At 46.3% G+C, this 21819-nt stretch overlaps 1 protein-coding gene across 14 annotated transcripts in view; it reads left to right on the forward strand.

The window, feature by feature from the left end:
• LOC142580133 (uncharacterized) overlaps positions 1-21819 on the forward strand; it is a 128376-nt gene that overhangs the window by 46322 nt on the left and 60235 nt on the right. For 12 of the 14 annotated variants that reach the window (XR_012827577.1, XM_075690955.1, XM_075690954.1 and 9 more), the window contains one exon: positions 16776-16861. The exons of the other annotated variants lie outside the window; for them this stretch is intronic. The gene's annotated coding sequence lies outside the window, so the exon portion shown is untranslated. The remainder of the gene's footprint in view (positions 1-16775; positions 16862-21819) is intronic. 14 annotated transcript variants of the gene reach the window in all.

A 21819-nucleotide genomic window follows, 5' to 3' on the forward strand; every position in this document is an offset into this window, starting at 1 on the left:
CCCACGCGCAGTGGTGCTGCAGTGACTCCTCCCGCCCCCGTGATGGAAGCAGCCGACGCTGCTCCATCCTCTTCCAAGGCCCTGCAAACACCAGTCCCGCAGGGCCCTAAGATAAAGCGAACCCCAAGGCCCGAGGCACGTGTCTCGGCGCCCAACTCTCGGTCTTCCAGCGCTTCAGAAAGAGCGATGGAGATCGACACAAGAGCACCGGTGTCATTGACACCGAACGACAAGCGCTCTCTTGAGCGCGGTAAGAGGGACAAGATCCCAATAACCACGCAAAATAAGAAGGCGATAACCTGAAGGTTATCGCTCCTTTGTATCACACTTCTTGAGACCTACGTCACCTAACATCTTTCCTATCTCCTATTGAACTGTTAACGCCATTTTTTACCCTTCAATTCCATAATGGCTTTTATTATTCACTGTAACTGTAGAGGTCTTTTACATAACTTAAATGACATTAAAGACCTGTTATTTAACTTCTCTCCTGTGGCCTTATGCTTACAGGAAACAAACCTAGGCGAAAAACACAAACATATCTTAAAAGGTTTCACTGTTGTACGGCGAGACCGTACTCAGATGAACCGGCTTTCGGGTGGAGTAGCCATTGTTGTGCAGGGCGGTATTGCAGCTAGAGAAGTTCCCATTACCAGTCACATAGAAGCCGTTGCTGTCACTATTATAACTCACAAAACCATCACCATTTGCTCGCTGTATATCCCACCCCACACCTATTTTACCACTAAAGACTTAGAAAATATAACAGGTCAATTACCGGAGCCATTTGTTTTAGTGGGGGATTTTAATGCTCACGGTACTCTTTGGGGCAGTATCAAAACTGACCAAAGAGGGCAAATGGTTGAGGGTTTTATTCTGTCAAATGATACCTGCCTTTTAAATTCAGGTGCACCGACATACTTTTCACCGACTTCCCGCACTTTTAGTTGTATAGATTTAGCTTTTTGCTCACCATCTCTTTTTAATGATCTTATATGGGAAACCCTCGACAAGTCTTATGGCAGTGATAACTTGCCCGCAATCATCAAATATTTATCATCACCTCCAACCTTAGTCACTAGGCCACGCCAGTGGAAATTACAGCTCGCTGACTGGCCGCTTTTTATGGAAAACGCGAAACTGGAAGTTGTCTTTTCAGAAGAACAAAACATTGACGAACTTAACAAAAAAATCACTCAGGTCATAATCTCTGCAGCAGAAAAAGCAATACCGCAGTCATCCGGTATTGTACACAAAAGGCTAACTCCCTGGTGGACTAACAAGTGTACCGAAGCCAGAAAGAAGCAAAATAAGGCCTGGGGAATCCTACATAGGTACCCCACTTATAGCAACCTTTTATATTTCAAACAGGCCAAAGCGAAAGCACATTTTATTCAAAGAAATGCGGAGAAATTATCATGGCGAAAATACATAGGTTCAATCAATAGTACCGTCACATCAAAACGAATGTGGGACCAGGTGAGGAAATTTAGAGGACAGTACTCATCATACACTATACCACTACTTACATGTCCAGGCACACAAACAACACTACAGGACCAGGCCAACTTATTAGGTGAACACTTTTGCAACATTTCCAGCTCAGCACACTATTCAAATTCATTCTTAAAATATAAAGAATCGGCGGAGAAACAGAGACTGCCCACCACCGGGGCTTCAAAGGAACCTTATAATAACGTCCTCACAATGCAAGAACTGAACAGGGTTCTCTCGACCGGTAAAAAAACAGCAACAGGTCTTGACCGTGTCCACTACACAATGTTGGCACACCTATCTCAAGCATCAGCAGAAACACTTCTTAAATTTTTCAACAAGATCTGGGAATCTGGAGTAATGCCTACAGACTGGAAAAATGCAGTAATAGTGCCTTTTTTGAAATCAGGTAAACCCGCAACGTCCCCAAGTAGCTACAGGCCCATTGCCTTAACAAGCTGTCTAGCCAAATCCTACGAAAGTATCATCAACATAAGGCTCACATTCATCCTTGAATCAAGGAACTTAATAGACGTGCACCAGTGCGGATACAAAAAGGGCTGCTCGACAACTGACCACCTCGTACGACTAGAACATGAAATACGTAACGCGTTTCTACACAAACAACACTGTCTCACAGTATTTTTCGATCTGGAGAAAGCGTATGATACCACGTGGAGGTATGGAATTTTAAGAGACCTGGCTGACTTGGGAGTCCGTGGCAGAATGCTAAACTGTCTATCTGATTTTATGGCAAATAGAACATTTCAGGTGCGTCTCGGCACAACACTTTCACGCACATTTACACAGGAAAATGAGGTTCCACAGGGTTGTATTCTGAGCACGACACTCTTCATAATCAAAATGAACTCTGTTAATAAGATCATACCATCCTCTGTGATGCACTCAATATATGTCGACGATTTGCAACTGGCTTGCTGCGCCTCAAATCTACCCACTTGCGAAAGACAACTACAAATAACCATAAATAACCTTACACAATGGGCTGATAAAAATGGATTCCGGTTTTCAGCAGACAAAACTGTTACAGTTCTCTTCTCCCAGAAACGAGGGTTACACGTCAATCCAGTTCTCACATTGCATGGTACAACCTTGCCGGTCAAAGAAGACTACAAATTTTTAGGCGTAACGTTTGACAAAAAGCTGAACTTCCTGGCCCACATTAACACAACTAAAATTAAAGCAAATAAAGCATTAAATGTCCTCAAGGTGCTATCACACAAGCACTAGGGATCTGACCGAACTTGTCTACTACGTATATACCGTTCCCTCGTACGTAGCATCCTCGACTACGGTAGTGTAGTTTATGGTGCAGCTAGGCAGTCATACATCAAGCCACTCGATCCAGTTCATAATCTCGGCCTACGACTGGCAAGCGGTGCCTACAGAACATCGCCTGTCCAAAGTTTATATGTTGACTGCAATGAGCCGTCCTTACAGCAACGCAGAGCACTGCTTACACTTTCCTATGTACTACGAGTTCGATCATCACCACAACATATATGCTACAACATCGTTACACAGTGCAAATCAAGGATACACTACACAAGCAAACCGAACATGATTCGGCCACTAATCTTACGATACGAAGAATACTGTCAGGCTTATGATGTTCCTCACGAGGCCCTGCAGGTTGCTGAAAGGCCACCAAGATTGCCACCATGGTACAACTTTTCACAGCTATGTGACTGGACACTAACACATCTAAAGAAAAAAGACATTCCACAAGAACACATAATACAAGAGTTTCGAGCTATACAAGAAAAATATAAACATTACACGGAATTTTACACCGATGGCTCCAAAACACAAGAATACGTAGGTGTCGGAATAATTGCGAAAAGTTGGCAAAATAGCATTCGGATAAATAGTTTTTCTTCAGTGTTTACTGCCGAAGTTTTCGCAATATGGACGGCAGTTAAAAAAATTACCAGTGACAAGAAGACGAATACTATCATATATACCGATTCGTTAAGCGCACTCAGAGCTCTAAACCTTAACTCCGCGTCCGAACCCCTACTTGGTGACATCCTAAACATGTTGGCTTATAACGAATACGGAAGAACCATACGATTCTGCTGGGTCCCAAGCCATGTCTGGATACCAGGGAATGAAGCTGCAGATAGATGCGCGTTCATGGCAGCACAATAAGGTATAACGCAAACAACACTTCCATACAAAGACAGTATCCGAGCTATTCGTAAGGCCCTGACATTAAAATGGCAACTAGAATGGGACTCTTGCACAAATAACAAGTTACACACAATAAAACCCGTGCTTAGAGAATGGAAGTCGTGCTGTCACCAGCAACGCTTCTATGAGGTGATCCTATGTAGACTCCGAATCGGGCATACACACCCGACACACAATTTTCTACTCCAAAACGAAAACCCGCCAACTTGCGAGAAGTGCCATGAACCACTCACCGTAATGCACATTATTATGACATGTCCAAATATTGAAACACAGAGGCAAAAGCTTTTACAGAACCTTTATAACTTACACATACCTTTACACCCCGCCTCAATACTCGGAGATGAACCGCTAGTGCCTTTCGCTGACTTGTTCAGCTTTCTAGAAGAAACCGGTTTTTTACACAGACTCAATATAACGCACCTTCCACTGCTTTAACATTTGAATTCTTAATATCTTGTGGCTGGCGCAGCATGGCCTTAGTTGCTTTTGCGCCATTAAACCCGAATTAACTAACTAACTAACCTAATACTTGCATTCGGTTCAAGTATTCTGCCCGAGTCTGTAGAGGCCGGGTACATCAAGCTCCTTGTCAGACCATATGTGCCAAATTCCCTAGGATGTTTCAAATGCCAGCGTTTCAGCCACAGTTCGCAGAGCTGCCGGGGCTGCCAAACTTGCGAAATGCAGTGCCCATGAACACGCCACTGAAGCTTGTAAGAACGCTCTCCACTGTGTAAACTGTGATGGGGAGCACACCACATACTCGCAGTCGTGCCCATCCTGGAAAAAAGAAAAGGAAATTGTAACAATAAAAGTAAAGGAAAATATAAGTTTCAAGGAGGCACGCAGGCGGTTAGCATACCTGCCAAAGAAAACCTTTGCCGATGTGGCGCGTCAGGGGGCAGCGCCACTACGGTCTCCAGTGGCTGTCCGACCCACACCCAGTGAGGCGGCAGTGACGCCATCCGCTCCCCCGGCGGCTGCAGCTAACGCTGCTATGCCAACCCAGCAGACGGGGCCATCGACCCCGAAGGTGGGCGCAGCCGAGGCTGCCCCAACCTCCCCGGCCCCTTCCAGCGCTGGCAACAGCTGGCGCAGCCAAATCCCTCAGGGAGCCCCATCGACCTCCGGGCTGGTGGGCGCAGGCGTCTTGCCTTCAGAGGCAGGACTCTCTCGGAAAACTTCTCGGTCGCAAGAGCATATGTCCGGCGCCTCGCAAGAGACAATGGACAGTACACCTATCCTCGCGGCGCGCCAAGCACCTAAGGAGCGGTGAGGCTCCCTCGAACACTCCAGAAAGGGCAAGACCCCGATTACAGGGCCTCGACAGAGCTCTGTAATCTAATCTATGAAATCTCTGTAAATAATACTTCTGTTTCTGTACACACAGCACATATTTACTTCCAATATGGATACACAAATAATTCAATGGAACGTCAGAGGTCTTCTTAGAAACCTTGATGATGTACAAGAACTCATCCACAAATACAATCCAAAAGTGCTGTGTCTACAAAAAACACACTTAAAATCGAAACACACAAATTTCCTCCTACACTATGTTAATTTTCGCAGAGATCACGATGATGCTTTCACATCATCGGGCAGTGTTGCCATTGTTATTCATAAAGGCATAGCGTGTCAATGTTTGCAGCTACAAACGCCCCTTGGAGCAGTGGCAGTTCGTGCTGTTCTACTAAACAAACTCATCACCATTTGCTCGCTTTACATACCCCCCATTACCAACTTAACAAACATGACTTTCAGTCCTTTATAGATCAACTGCCAGAACCTTATCTTGTTCTTGGCGATTTCAATGCACAGCAGCCTGTGGGGAGACTCTCGTATCGATGTGCGAGGTTGTCTCGTTGAACAGTTCCTTTTTTCTTCCAGTGCATGTCTGCTGAATAAGAAGGCACCCACATATTATTCTCTCGCAAACAGAACATTTTCTTCAATTGACCTCAGCCTAGTTTCCCCGTGTATACTGCCTGAACTCGAATGGGAAGTTACCAACAATCCTTACGGGAGTGACCACTTCCCCATACTGCATACTGCTAAGATCACCTAAAGAAAATGAATATCCACCACAAGCTCCTAGGTGGAAGATTGATACAGCTGACTGGGAGAAATTTTGAACTCTTACTAGTATCTCATGGGCTGACATGTCTTCATTAGGAATTGATTCTGCAGTAGAGTTCTTGTAGCAGCGTGCGGCAACCAAGAAGTCGTACTCCAGAAAACGACAGTGGCCGGTGCAGAACAAGGAATCAGCGTTTATTCTTTTGCACACGCTTTTTATAGGCAGCGGTTACTTATCCGCTGCTGATATCAGTGCCCGTGATGACGAAGTGGCACGGCATGGACTTGGCATTATGTCATCACATTCCTCCCCCCCAAGATCGTCGTTGTCATTACTATCTTCAGTGGCGGACATCGTGAGACCCATATCGGTCTGGTGGTTCCCTGGCACGCTGACTTCGGCGCAGCACTGGTGGAGGGGATCGGAAGGCGCTTCGGCTTGCGTCTGAGGATGGTCATTGTGGGGAGCAGGCAGTGGTAATTCCTGCCCATCTGGTGGTGGTGGTTCCGGCGTTACTGCATCCTCTGGGGGACGTACTGCCGTGCTGGGGCATGGTTGGGGCCTCCCGATGACGCACAACGTCCTCAGTGCCGTGTCTTCTCGGGGCCTATGCACCAATGTTTGATCCTGCATGCTGGAAACTGCGTGAGCGTAAATGGTCAACATGAACGTGGCGGACTGTGTTCTGTGTTTTTATGAGATAGGTCACAGGGCTAACTGGCCACACCACACACCCTTCAGTCCACGACACTTTCTCTTGCCTGACAGTCATTACGTATACGCAGTCCCCTGCCCTGAATGAATGGAAAATCGATCTTCGTTGGTCATGCTGCCGCTTTACCGCTTCTTGCTTGCTCTGCATGTCGTCTCGAAATGAGGGCCTTAGCAAGGACAGTCTCGTGCGCGGCATTCGTTTCAGAAACAGTTTGGCTGGACACTTGCCTGTTACTGTGCTAGGTGTTGTCCGATATGCCAGCAAGAAGTCGTCCAGCCTCTCGCGCAGCGGTCTGCCGTTTCCTCCCTTGTCGTGCAACAGCTGCTTGCGGAGGCTCCTCTTAACGGTTTGCACCATCCTCTCGGCAGCTCCATTGGATTCTGGATGGTATGGCGGGCTGTACGTGCGCCGGATGCCACAGGCATCGAGGAAGTCCTGGAACTCCTGCGATGAAAACTGTGGACCATTATCTGAAATGACTTGTTCGGGGAATCCGTAAGAAGCAAATAGACTCCGCAAACACTCGATAGTCTTCGCGGCTGTAGTTGAGCTCATAGGGAACACCTCAATCCATTTTGAAAACGAGTCAACACACAAAAGGAATGTCGTTTTTTCAAATTAAAAAAAATCCAAATGCACTCGCTGCCAGCATCGGGCGGGGAATGGCCATGGCTTGAGCGGTGCACGAGGAGCACTGTTTTGCATCGCTTGGCAGATGCTGCACCTTTTTGCCACTCCTTCTATGTCTGCATCTAGCCCTGGCCACCGTAGCAGGCTATGAGCGAGCAGCTTCATGCGTGATGCCCCGGGGTGTTCTGCATGCAACAGTCCCAGTACGGCGTCTTGCAACGTTGCTGGCACAATAACACGACCTCCCCACGTGACGCATCCAGATTCTAACGATAGCTCCGCGTGTCTGCTATAGTACGGTACCAGTTCAACGTCTTTGACTTGTGCTGGCCATCCTTCCAGTGTATATCGGTAAACCTTGCTTAGCGTGCCGTCATACTTGGTCGCTTTAGCAACATCCATAGCCGTCAGTGGCGTAGTTTCAAAAACAGCGAGGGTATCTGTCTCCTCTATACCGGTTCCACTTAAAACAGGTAGTCTGGACAGTGCATCTGCAACTTGCATTTGAGATCCTTTCCTATATTTCAAGTCGTAGCGATAAGAAGCCAAGATTAAAGCCCATTGTTGCATGCGAGCGGCTGCCAAAGATGGAACCTGCTTCCGTGGCCCTAAGATGCTTATCAGCGGTTGATGGTCCGTGAACAACGTGAATGTCCGCCCATACAGATAGCGATGAAATTTCTTGAGGGCAAAGATTATCGCCAACGCTTCTCGCTCGATCTGGGCATAGCTACGCTCAGCTTGCGATAGGGTCCTGGACGCAAAAGCAATGGGTTTTTCTGTACCATTTGGAAGTATATGAAAAAGAACCACGCCGAGCCCATACTGCGACGCATCACAGCTTAGCGCCAAGGGTTGCTTTGGATCATAGTAAGCAAGTACCGGACTGGTCGTGAGCAAGTTCTTAGTTTCTTGAAACGCGAGAGCGCATTTACTTGTCCAGTTCCAAAGCTTGCCTTCCTTTAACAGCTCGTAGAGCGGCGCAGCTACGGTTGCCAAGTCCGATAGGAACTTAGCGTAGAATGTTACCATTCCAAGAAAAGACTTAAGTTCTGTACCATTCATGGGCTTGGGTGCATCCTTTATCGCCCTTACTTTCGATTCCAATGGCTTGATTACCGCTGCTGAAATTCTGTGGCCCAGGTAGCGAACTTCGCTGCAAAAGAGCTTGCATGTTTCCATGCGCAGCGTCACATTGTGATCCTGTAATCGTGTTAACACCTCTTCCAGCTTTTGCCGACAGTCATCAGCACTCGTACCCCCAATTATGACATCATCAATGTAACACCCTACTTGAGGGACGCCTTTGAGAATCCTGTCCATGAGCGCCTGGAATATGGCAGGAGCACTTGCAATGCCATAAGGGAGACGCTGGTATTGGTAAAGACCTTGGTGTGTGTTCACAGTTAAAATCGCCTTCGCAGCTTCGTCAAGTTCTACTTGCTGGTAAGCGGTAGCAAGGTCAAGCACACAGAATACCCTTGAACCTGCTAACGTTGCGAACAAGTCTTCTGGCAACGGAAGAGGGTAATGCTCAGTCAGAAGCACAGGGTTCACAGTGACCTTGTAGTCGCCACAGAGCCGCACTTTTTCTCCCCCATCCTTGGGTACTACCACTAACGGGGTTGCCCAATCGCTTCTGGTGACTTTTTTCAATACCCCAGTCCGTTCTAAGGTATCAAGTTCATCAGACACAGCTTGCTTCAATGCAAAAGGCACAGGACGGGCCTTGCAAAATACTGGCGTGCTATTTGGCTTCAAATGAACTTGTGCTTTGTAACCCGTTATGGACCCTAGCCGCGGTGAAAACACTGCCTCAAATTTTTTCTTTAGCTCATCCACGGCATCGTCTTGCTCTACAGCTCGAAGTTCTTGCCAGTTTAATTTGAGCTTTGTCAACCAATTGCGACCAAGCAGACATGGCAGCCTTCTTGCCCCGTCATCTACAATCAGCACAGGTAAAATATCAGTTTGATTGCCGTGCTCGACTCGCACGTTCACCGATCCTACAACTGGCACCAGCTCACCCGTATATGTCCTTCAAGGAACAGTCGCTCTCATGATAGTCAGTTGCGGAAACTTGTGCTGAAAAACCGACTTAGGCATGACGGTGACGGAAGCCCCTGTGTCTATCTGCATCTTTATGGTTTGTCCTTTCATCCAAACAGTGACATAGTACGCTGAATTATTATTTGTCATACTGTATATTTCTTGCTCTTCGTCCGAATCGTCTGCCGGGCTATCGATTGCATTCAGTGCCTTTGTTCTGCCTGGGCGCTGTCTGCATTGTTCTCAAGTGACCTTGCTCACCGCAGTCATGGCACTTAACTTGCGGTACCGGCAGCTTTCCGCCGTGTGACATTTACCGCAACGGAAACACTCTAGGCACTCATTCTTGACTCGATAGCGGTCCCTAGCTTGACTGCCATGCTTTAGAACATCAACTTCTAATCTGGAATGCCTTTGTGAATTGCCTTGGTGCTCTTCTAATGCCATTTGCCGAGTCTGTGTGGATGCTAGTTCACGGTTTAACACGATTTTGCACGCTTGTTCGAATGTCAGCTATTCAGCTGTAAACAGCTCACGTTGTGTATCGGCGCATCGTAGTCCGGCAACTAGTCGGTCTCTAAGTGCTTCGTCTAGAAATTTCCCAAACCCGCAACTTCTGGCCAGGTGCTTCAGCTGAACCACAAATTCGGCTACAGTCTCTTGCTCAAGTTGCATCCTTCGATTAAATCGGCACCTTTCTGCTATCACGGCCTTTCTGGGACTGTAGTGACTTTTTAGCACAGCCGTTACCTCGTTATACGTTTTGCTTGATGGGGAATGTGGAATCAACAGGTTCTTCAATACCTCATACACTCGAGGACCCACTACCGTCAAGAATACAGCAAGTTTCCTGCCTTCAGCTATGTCATTTGCCGAGACGTAAAGCTCAAATCTTTCCAAGTAGGACTCGAAGCTATCGCTTCCTTCGTCAAAGTTATCAATTTTTCCCACCTTCGCCATTGCAGCGCTGGCCCCGTGGTAGTCGTCTTCAGCAGCAATCGAAGAAGCAAGTGACAAGCCGTCCTGATCCCATCTTCGTCGCCAGTGTAGTAGCGTGCGGCAACCGAGAAGCCGTACTCCAGAAAACGACAGTGGCTGGTGCAGAACAAGGAATCGGCGTCTATTCTTTTGCACACACTTTTTATAGGCAGCAGTTATTATCCGCTGCTGATATCAGTGCCCATGATGACGAAGTGGCACGGCATGCACTTGGCGTTACGTCATCAGTTTTTTACAGCCTTCATAATAGATGCCGCATCTAAATGCATATCAGAAGTAAATGGCTTGGCATGCAAACGGCGTGTCCCGTAGTGGAACAACGAATGTAGGATCGCTCGTAAAAAACAACAAAGCGTGGGGGGTTGCTATGCGCCTCTCCCACTGCGGAGAATCTTGTTAACATTAAGAAAGTCCCAAGGCAGGAGAACGCGCCGACAGGCCAGAAGAGAGAGTTGGCAAAAGTTTTTATCGGGCATCAACTCGTACACAGATGAGGCGAAAGTCTGGAACAGGGTTAATAGGATAAGAGGGCGACAAACATAGTCCCTCCCAACACACAAGGCGATACCCTGCAAGATCAGGCAGATTCACTTGGGGAGCATTTTGAGAGCGTGTCAAGCTCAATCAATTATTCACAATCTTTTCTCAAATATAAACAAATTGAAGGACGTAAGCCATTCACAAGAAAAAGTGGAGAGAATGAGCCTTACAACTGTCCTTTTAGTATTGCCGAGTTGAGAGCTGCCTTGAGCGCATGCGAGAGCTCCGCACCGGGATCTGACAGAATCATGTATGAAATGATCAAAAACTTATAAAATGACATCCAAGTTACACTCCTCGCACTTTTCAACACCATTTGGGCTGCAGAATACCTTCCAACTGCATGGGAAAAAGCCATTGTGGTCCCTGTTTTGAAACAAGGCAAAGATCCTTCCTCAGTGGCAAGCTACCGCCCGATAGCCCTCACAAGTTGCTTTTGTAAGGTATTTGAAAAAATGATTAATCGGCGACTCATTCACTTCCTTGAACTGAGCAAAATGCTTGATCCATATCAATGTGGCTTTAGAGAAGGGCGCTCCACTACTGATCATCTTGTACGTATTGAAGGAAATATCCGGGACGCATTTGTACACAGTCTTTCTTATCTATATTCCTCGATATGGAGAAGGTGTACAACACAATGTGGCGTTACGGAATCTTAAGAGACTTGTCAGAAATGGGCATCCATGGTAATATGCTAAACCTAATAGACAGCTATCTCTCCAATCGTACCTTCCGGTTTAAAGTCTGCAATGTACTTTCACATCCTTTTACGCAAGAAACGGGTGTACCCCAAGGAGGCGTGCTCAGCTGCACGCTCTTTATCATGAAGATGAACATGCGTCATGCTTCATTACCACCGGCCATCTTTTATTCTCTCTACGTGGACGATATTCAAATAGCTTTCAAATCCTGTAACCTCGCAGTGTGCGAGAGACAGGTACAGCATGGCCTCCTGAACAAAGTGTCAAAGTGGGCAGAGAAAAATGGATTTAAGATCAATCCTAACAAAAGTTCTTGTGTTCTTTTTACAAGAAAGAAAGGCCTGGTCCCGGATCCTTACTTAGGACTGTGCGGACAACAAATACCTGTCAACAAAGAGCACAAATTCCTAGGTATAATACTTGACTATAGACTCACTTTCATTCCACACATCAAATATCTGAAAGAAAAATGTCTAAAAATCTAAAAACAATGAACATAATGAAACTTCTATCCCAGACTACGTGGGGTAGCGACAGGAAATGCCTAATGAATCTCTACAAGAGCCTAATTTGGTCAAGATTGGATTATGGTGCCGTAGTGTATAACTCTGCCACCCCAAGCGTGCTAAATATGCTGGATCCTGCCCACCATCTAGGTATCTGATTAACCACTGGCACTTTCAGAACAAGCCCATTTGAAAGCTTATATGCCGAATCGAATGAGTGGTCGCTCCACCTGCAGAGATCATACATCTGCTTTGCCTATTTCCTTAAAGTGCACTCTAATCGTGAACATCCATGTTTTAATAGCGTAACTGATATGACGTGCGCTACACTTTTCCGCAATCGTCCTTCTATAAGACAGCCTTTCTCGTTACGTGTGAAGGAGCTTAGCGATGAAATGCATGTCCCACTCTTCGAGCTTCACTTAATGCACCTAACCAAGCTCTTACCCCCTTGGGAGTGGCAGGTGATAGAATGTGACGTGTCCTTTCTAGAAATTACAAAGCACGCTCCAGAGGTCGAAATCAGAATGCATTTCCCAGAACTTCAGTACAAGCACTCGTGCACAGAATTCTACACAGACGCTTCCAAGTCACATGCTGCAGTGTCCTGTGCAGCCGTCGGTCCATCCTTCTCAGAATCTGATGCACTACATCCAGAAACAAGTATCTTTACGGCCGAGGCCTACGCATTATGGGTCGGTTGTAAAGCATATAAGTAAATCAAAACTCCAAAAAGCCGTTATATATACAGAATCCCTAAGTGTGGTGAAGGCCTTAATGTCACTCTGCAAATGTAAAAATCCCGTACTCACTGAGGTCTATTCCGACCTGTGCAAAGCTAATCTATCTAACCAGCATATCATTATATGCTGGGTACCTGGCCACAGGGGAATCGAAGGTAACGTACTGGCAGACCAGATGGCCATATCAATTGCATCTCCTGCTGTTAATCCTACTGCTTTGGTCCCTGTCACAGACCTAAAGCCTTTCTTAAGAAGGAAACTACGAAACCACTGGCAACGCATGTGGGACAAAGAAATAAATAACAAACTGCACGTGATAAAGCCACAGTTAGGCTCTTGGCCCTCCGCAACAACATCACGGCGAACAGGTGTCCTATTCTGTTGTCTCAGAATAAGACACACATTTGGTACGCATAACTTTTTACTCACTGAAAATGATCCTCCAACCTGTGGTAAATGTGGGGAGAGGCTGACCGTCCTCCACGTCCTCCTGGAGTGTCGGGCAGCCAAATCTGAGAGAAAGAAACATTTTCCCCTAGCATACCGGCAGCACATCCCCCTTCATCCTGTAATGTTACTCGGTCCAGAACCACTCTTTGACACCAACGCAGTCCTGCGTTTTTTGAAAGATGTTGTGTTGCATGTTATTAGCCCCACACATTCGTAGCGCCTCCTCTCTTCAGAGGATGCCGCTGTGGTAGCTGTTTCATATAGCACATGCCTCCAGGCCCTTGTGTTTCAAGGGTTCTAAGGAGGCAGTAGTGCTCTAGTAAATTTTTTAGAATCAGATATATTTTATACATCGTATCATTCTTCTGAAGTGCATCTCAATGTTCATAGTACAAGTCATATGTCATCACCATATATTATTATACAGATTTTACACACTATAGAGCGAGTCTTTTTAAGGCCCCTTTACAGCCACGTCACACTAACTTCATAGAAATCATAATTACGCTGCAAACTCATTATCACAAACATTGCACTCTTTGGTCTTATTTGGCCCTTGCACCAATAAACATCAAACATTCATTAATTCAATAAGCACCAATTGCAAAGCATTGGGTAATAACCAAAAAGTGTGTTCGACCACTTCATCCTTACTGAGTTTTGACACGAGAATGTGAAGCTATGGCAACTAGTTGATGAAACGCTGCACGATGACATCATCCAGCAGTCGAGAAGCCCGTGGTCATCTCCTGTAGTCTTGGTGAAGAAAAAGGACGGTACGCTTCATTTCTATGTCAACTGTCATTGACTGAACAAGATCACATAGAAGGGCGTATACCCCCTCCCATCGATAGACAACGCATTGGATCGGCTCTGCAACGCTAAATACTTCTCGTCGATGGATCTCAAGACTGGCTACTGGCAAATAGAAGTCGATGAGAGGCTTCGCGAGAAGACCGCCTTCATCATGCCGGACGGCCTCTATGAGTTTAAGGTCATGCCATTCGGACTGTGCTCGGCGCCTTCAACGTTCCAGCACGTGATGGACACGATGTTAGCAGGGTGGAAGTGGCAGACCTGTCTTGTCTACTTGGATGACGTCGTCATCTTGAAGCTGGAAAAGTATCGTTTTGCTTATGAAGAATTTCTGTTTCTAGGGAATGTCATCAGCATGTCTGGAGTCCGTCCCCACCCACATAAAGGTTGTTTCACATGGCGCGATTGGGGCGAAGAAAGGTCGTTCTGCTGTGTACGTCGCAGAGTGATTTTCGCTGACAGCTTTCACATGCGTTTGCTGCAGCGCGATTTCCGTCGCAGCGATGTGCAAGGTTGCCCCCTGCTCACGAAGTATCCATGCCTGCATCTTTAAATAAAAACAACATGGAAACTAGTCAAATATTCGAATGTTCCTATTAATATTCGATAATAGAATAAGTACACCATTTTTTATGGTTTAGAAGTGTTGAGACTTTACAACAGCTTGCAGATGTGGTGAGTGAGACACTGCGCAACACTGCAAGTATGATCATGCAGCGTCGCTGGGGTGGTTCCATTTAGTAAACTTTAGTTTCTTTGTTACTATGGAAGCCACAACTTTTTTCCTGGAGAAGTATTTGCTTTTGCAGACCAACAAGCTACTTTTGAGTACGCATGTACAGTAGATCCCGTATATATCGAATTATTGCCTATGTCGAACAGTTGAAAAATCCCCTTGGGAATCCCATGCAAAAGTATAGCGCTATTGTTCGCGTATATAGAACTCCTGTGCACCGGCACATCGATGTATCGAACTCCGTGCTGAGCTGCGCCCCGGCAAGTGCGCTTCTCCCACCATACACCACCCCCGCAAGTGCGCTTCTCCCCACGAAGCTCTCGCGATGTTTCCGCGATGTTCCCGCGATCTCACGCGCGCTGCCCCGCACTCTAAGAAAGGGCCGTGTGGGTAAAAGGCACGTGACAAGGAGCACTTGGAGTGCAATTGGGTGTGAAAGGGAAGCGGGAGGGAGAAACCACACTGACCGCAGGCGCCAGCTTCCTGTGTTTCGATTGGCTGACACCGCTGGCGTGGCGAGACGAACGAGGTCAGTGCAGCTTGGGCTTGTGGTAGTGCGGAGACGCGGAGCGGTGTGTCTTTCGATTTGCTTTGTTCCTTTTATTCACGAGGCCAACGGGAAGGCTTGAGGTGTGGTGCAGTGCGTTTTTCTTTCCGCTTTTAGCATGTGTTCCGGATCCATGGCCCAGAAAAAACGCCATAATTTGGAATTATCAACAAAGGCGGACATCATTCGACGGGTGGAGGCTGGTGAGAAAAATTCGTCGGTCGCTACGGCGTTCGGAATTCCTCGCAACACCGTGAGTATGATCCTCAAGAACAAAGCCATTGTTAAGCTGAAGGCAGTGCAGTCCAGTCACCCTGGAGCGTGTCGTGTGCGCGTCCCAACCAATGCAAGGTCGAGAAGGCATTGTACGCCTGGTTTTTGGAGACACGTGCCAAGAACATACCTGTTGACGGCCCAATGCTCATGGAAAAGGCCAAATGATTTGCTCTGGCCTTCGGAGAAGAAAGCTTCACTGGTGGCACTGGTTGGCAGCAGTAATTTGAGTCGCTACAGCATCGTCGGAAAGACCCTTTCGGGCGAAAGCGAGGCGACTAGCACAAGTCACACAGAGAAGTGGTTGTCCTAAGAGTGGCCAAATATTTCCGACAGCTTTCCGCCGTCGCAAATATTCAACGCAGATGAGACGGCCCTGTTTTGGCAAATGCTGCCAAACAAGACTCTGCATCTGAAGGGCACTGCATGCCATGGTGGAAAGAACAGCAAAGTGTGCGTATCGATTTTGCTTGCTGCAAGTATGGATGGGTCATGCAAACTACGGCCATTTGTTATCGGAAAGAGCAGGTTGCCATGCTGCTTTAAGAATGCGAAAGGCCTCCCGGTTCGATATGCGTCCAATAAGAAAGCTTGGATGACACGAGATTTTTTCGTTGAGTGGCTACAGGCATGAGATGCTGAAATGGAGAAGTCTAGCTGCAAAGTTTGTCTTCTTCTTGACAATTGTTCAGCCCATCATGTCGTCTGGCCATTCAAGCAGATCACCCTCCAGTTTCTGCCGCCAAACACAACGGAAAAACTTCAGCCTCTCAACCAAGGCATCAAGACCAAGACACCACACGAAGTCCACATAGTTTGGTTGTTTATTATCATTTAATTGTGGGGAAAAGTGCTAAAAGTTGCTCAATACAGACTGAAGTATGCAAAAGCTCACCAAAAACAAAGTGTGAAGTTTTGACATTGCTCAGTGACGTGTTCTACTAATGACACCAGAGGTTGTGTTTCTATTACTGCATGATATCGATTGTTTGTCATTGTTATGGCTTGTGTTCACATGAGAGAGGCCTCCCCGCTGGAAGGGAAGTGTGTACCATGTGGTAAGGTCCCCATCCCTGTCCAGGTGCACCTCTGGTGCATTGTGGGCCCTGGCATTGTGGATCCCCAGAAGAAGTATTTCCTGTGGGCATCACCTGTGAATTTATATCGACTGAACAACTGCTTTTTATATTGTCTGAATCTGCAAAGTACACAGGAAAGGTTCGAATGGCCCGACGGCAACGTTCTTGTGACAACTAGCTGCTGCTGTCTTGTGCAGGGGTGCCAGACCACCACCACCACGCCTAACCAGGATGTGGGCAGTGCAATGGCCCTCGTGTATCCTTGCTGTGTGGTGAAATCAAGGTAGGCTGGATCTTCTTGAAACAACACTGCCATTTGGGCCAGTTGGAATGTTGGATTTATGATTATGAAAAATTCTGTGCAAAGACAAGGGACAAAGAAACAAAAGTGTGGCGCTCATGATGTGCTTTTCATTCTTTGTCCCATCATTTTGCATTGAATTTTTGTTAACCATGCATCTTGTTGACTGGAAAAATGAGTGTGCATAACTCTCCCAATTGTTTGGGAGACTCCTGAATTGTGACCAATCCTTCCGATTGTATGAACATGGCCATGAGTCTCCCAAAAAACTGTGATAAAAGTTATGTAGCACAGCTGCATTGTACTTGCCATTATGCACTAGGTAGCTAGCCGAAGTCTATTTTTAAATCTCAGCCATGTGTGTGTAGGCAGTGTACACTTAGCTTGGTTTACTTCAGATCAAGTCATACATTGGGGAGTGCACGTGAAGCTAATGCCTAATCATCATCATCAGCCTTGTTACGCCAATGCAGGGCAAAGGCCTCTCCCATACTTCACCAACTAACCCGGTCCTGTGCTACTTGTGGCCATATTCCCCCTGCAGACTTCTTAATCTCATCCGCCCACCTAACTTCCTGCCGCCTCCTGCTACGCTTCCCTTCCCTTGGAATCCAGTCCGTGACCCTTAATGACCATCGGTTATCTTCCCTCCTCATTACATGTCCTGCCCATGCCCATTTCTTTTTCTTGATTTCAACTAAGATGTCATTTAGTCGCGTTTCTTCCCTCACCCAATCTACTCTTTTCGTACCCCTTAATGTTACACCCATCATTCTTCTTTCCATAGCTCGTTGCGTTGTCCTCAATTTCAGCAGAACCCTTTTCGTAAGCCTCCAGGTTTATGCCCCATATGTGAGTACTGGTAACACACAGCTGTTATACACTTTCCTTTTGAGGGACAGTGGCAACCTGCTGTTCATGGTTTGAGAATGCCTGCCAAACGCACCCCAGCCCATTCTTATTCTTCTGGTTATTTCAGTCTCATGATCCGGATCCGTGGTCACTACCTGCCCTGAGTAGATGTATTCCCTTACCACTTCCAGTGCCTCGCTGCCTATCGTAAACTGCCGTTCTCTTCCGAGACTGTTAAGCATTACTTTAGTTTTCTGCAGATTAATTTTTAGACGCACTCTTCCGCTTTGCCTCTCCAGGTCAGTGAGAATGCATTGCAATCGGTCCCCTGAGTTACTAAGCAAGGCAATATCATCAGCTAATCGCAAGTTACTAAGGTATTCTCCATTAACTTTTATCCCCAATTCTTCCCTGTCCAGGTCTCTGAATACCTCCTGTAAACACGCTGTGAATAGCACTGGAGAGATCGTATCTCCCTGCCTGACGCCTTTCTTTATTGGGATTTTGTTGCTTTCTTTATGGATTAATTATGACGGTAGCTGTGACCGCTATAAATATCAGTATTTTCACATACGGCTTGTCTAACCCTGATTCCGTAATGCTATATATATATATATAAGGGTTGGTTATATTCCGCACACTTCTCTAACACATGATTAATAGTGTGAATATGGTCTATTGTTGAGTAGCCGTTATGAAATCCTGCCTGGTCCTTTGGTTGACATAAGTCTAAGGTGTTCCTGATTCTATTTGCGATTACCTTAGTAAACACTTTGTAAGCAACGGACAGTAAACTGATCGGTCAATAATTGAAAGTCCTTTGCGTCCCCTTTCTTATGGATTAGGATTATGTTAGCGTTCTTCCAAGATTCCGGTACGCTCGAGGTTATGAGGCATTGCGTATGCAGGGTGGCCAGTTTCTCTAGAACAGTCTGCCCACCATCCTTCAACAAATCTGCTGTCACCTGATCCTCCCTAGCTGCCTTCCCCCTTTGCATAGCTCCCAAGGCTTTCTTTACTTTTTCCGCCATTACTTGTTGTATTTCAAATTCCTCTAGACTATTCTCTCTACCATTATTGTCGTGGGTGCCACTGGTACTGTATAAATCTCTATAGGACTCCTCAGCCACTTGAACTATCTCATCCATATCAGTAATGATATTGCTGGCTTTGTCTCTTAACGCATGCATCTGATTCTTGCCTATTCCTAGTTTCTTTTTCACTGCTTTTAGGCTTCCTCTGTTCCTGAGAGCATGTTCAATTCTATCCATATTATACTTCCTTATGTCAGCTGTCTTACTCTTGTTGATTAACTTGGAAAGTTCTGCCAGTTCTATTCTGCCAGTTCTATTCTAGCTGTAGGGTTAGAGGCTTTCATACATTGGCGTTTCTTGATCAGATATTTCGTCTCCTGCGATAGCTTACTGGTATCCTGTCTTATGGAGTTACCACCAACTTCTATTGCACACTCCTTAATGATGCCCGTAAGATTGTCGTTCATTGCTTTAACACTAAGGTCCTCTTCCTGAGTTAAAGCCGAATATCTGTTCTGTAGGTTGATCCCGAATTCCTCTCTTTTCCCTCTTACCGCTAACTCATTGATCGGCTTCTTATGTACCAGTTTCTTCCGTTCCCTCCTCAAGTCTATGGTAATTCGACATCTTACCCTTCTATGGTCACTGCAGCGCACCTTGCCGAGCACATCCACATCTTGTATGATGCCAGGATTAGCGTAGAGTATAAGGTCTATTTCATTTCTAGTCTCGCCATTCGGGCTCCTCCGCGTCCACTTTCGGCTATCCCGCTTGCGGAAAAAGGTATTCATTATCCGCATATCATTCTCGTCTGCAAACTCTTCTATTAACTCTCCCCTGCTATTCCTAGAACCTATGCCATACTCTCCCACTGACTTGTCTCCAACCTCTTTCTTGCATACCCTGGCATTGAAGTCGCCCATCAGTATAGTGTATTTTGTCTTGACTTTACCCATCGCCAATTCCATGTCTTCATTGAAGCTTTCGACTTCCTGGTCATTATGACTGGATGTAGGGGCATAGACCTGTACGACCTTCATTTTGTACCTCTTATTAAGTTTCACAACAAGACCTGCCACCCTCTTGTTAATGCTATAGAATTCCCATATGTTACCAGCTATATGTTTATTAATCAGGAATCCGACTCCTAGCTCTCGTCTCTCCGCTAAGCCCTGGTAGCACAGGACATGCCCGCTTTTGAGCACTGTATATACCTGTTTTGTCCTCCTCACCTCACTGAGCCTTATTATATTCCATTTACTGACCTCTAATTAGTGCAATAGCACTGCTAGACTCGCCTCACTAGATAACGTTCTAGCATTAAACATTGCCAGGTTCAGATTCCAATGGCGGGCCTGTCCGGAACCAGGGATTCTTAGCACCCTCTGCTGTGTCGCAGGTCTGACCACCACCGTGGTCAGACCTGCGACGCAGCAGCTGCTGCTGCTGCTTTACAGCTCCTGGAGACTGAGGGCCGGGGTTTTATTGTTGTGTTCATATAGGAGGTTGTGGCCAAGTACTGGACCAGGATGGCCAATCCTGCTCTGGTGAGGGAATGTGTTACCGGTTATGGCCACTGGGATCAGGCCGCACTCCAGGTCGGTTTATGTAATTTTATCAACACGCAGATACTATTTTATTTTATTTTTATGACTTTTTTTAATCCGGTGGAAAATTATGCGGCAGCGGGATTCAAACCCCAGTCCTCTTGCACGCGAGGCGCATGCTCTGCCTCTACGCCACCGCTGCACTGCCACTGCCTGCAACGCCTAATATGGGTTGCTTAATGGCTGGAACCTTAAGTGAGCTTTGTTGCAGTGGAGCTGTGTTATGCGGCAAAGCATATTAAGGGAACTGTCATTGGACATAGCGCGTGTTCCTTTATGATGCACACTTGCTACCATTGGTTGCAGTATGAGCAGTAAGACGTCTAATAACTGTACTGGCACCCATTCGGAGCAGGTTCAGATGTTGGTGTGGCCCAGGAAAAAAAGAATAAAAATTTTGTTTCTTTTGTCATCATCATAATTCCCCCGCCTCCCCTTTTGGCCCCCTCCGTTCCTCCTCTGCTCTCAAATCTCCTGACTTTCGAGATTCATAGGTTGGCAGGTATGAAATTGTGGTACGGGGGAGGGGAGAGAGAAAGAAAAACATTTTTTTTTTTCTTCAGCACACCTTATGTGATGAAACAGTCTGTTACTTGTATATTGAATGAAATCCCCATGAAAACTGCAGTTTCGTTTTGTTCCTGTAAATGACTTGGTACTTGCAACCTGCTGGGAATATCAATCAGCATGTTCCAGGAAGATAAGAGCTTTGCGACCTCTTACATATTGTGGTGTGGGTGGTCTGTCCACAAGTGCATCGTCATGTGAATAAGCGCACCTTTCATGGCTGAGCACATCTCCCAGTTCATTGCAGCATAGGCTTCTCTTGTTATGCAGTCGGCAGGTTTAGCAAAATGACTGGTTAGAGCAGTTGTTCCGCTCTAATCTAGATATAGCCTGCTGTGCAAAACTGTTTTCTAATGAAAAAGCACTCTGCATTTCTTTTGAAAAGGAAGAGAAGTGCCTTCATACTTCAGAGGTTCTGATAACCAAGTTTGTGGCACTTGTTTTCTTTTTTAATGCAACAGAAAGCTTACTGTCGGAGTGCTCAGTCTTGCAGTGGCACTGCAAGAAGTGTTGTGGAACATTTTTCGTATTATTGGCGATGGCAGTTATGAAAGCACAGATGGTGCATTTGCACCATCTGTGCTGTCCTCCTTGTATTGGGGGTGCATGCGCAGCCTGCACGTGCAGGGGGGGCTTGCAGTGCGTCTGGCTGCAAAGGCAGCTTACCCAGGAGGCCAGTCATCTCTGCAGCTGTGTGCTTGTGCTACACCACACTAAACGTCGGGCTAAATCTGTCTACAGTGAAATGTTTATTATGACCCTCACATTAAAAAAATTTCAAATTAGCAAAGCCATAAAGTCTATTGTTTAAATGTAAAAATATTTTGTTACTGTGAATTTCAAAACACCAAATATTTCGAAGTGACATAAATTTTACTAT

The sequence above is a fragment of the Dermacentor variabilis genome, chromosome 4, assembly GCF_050947875.1.
Source record: "Dermacentor variabilis isolate Ectoservices chromosome 4, ASM5094787v1, whole genome shotgun sequence".
NCBI classification, from domain to species: domain Eukaryota; kingdom Metazoa; phylum Arthropoda; class Arachnida; order Ixodida; family Ixodidae; genus Dermacentor; species Dermacentor variabilis.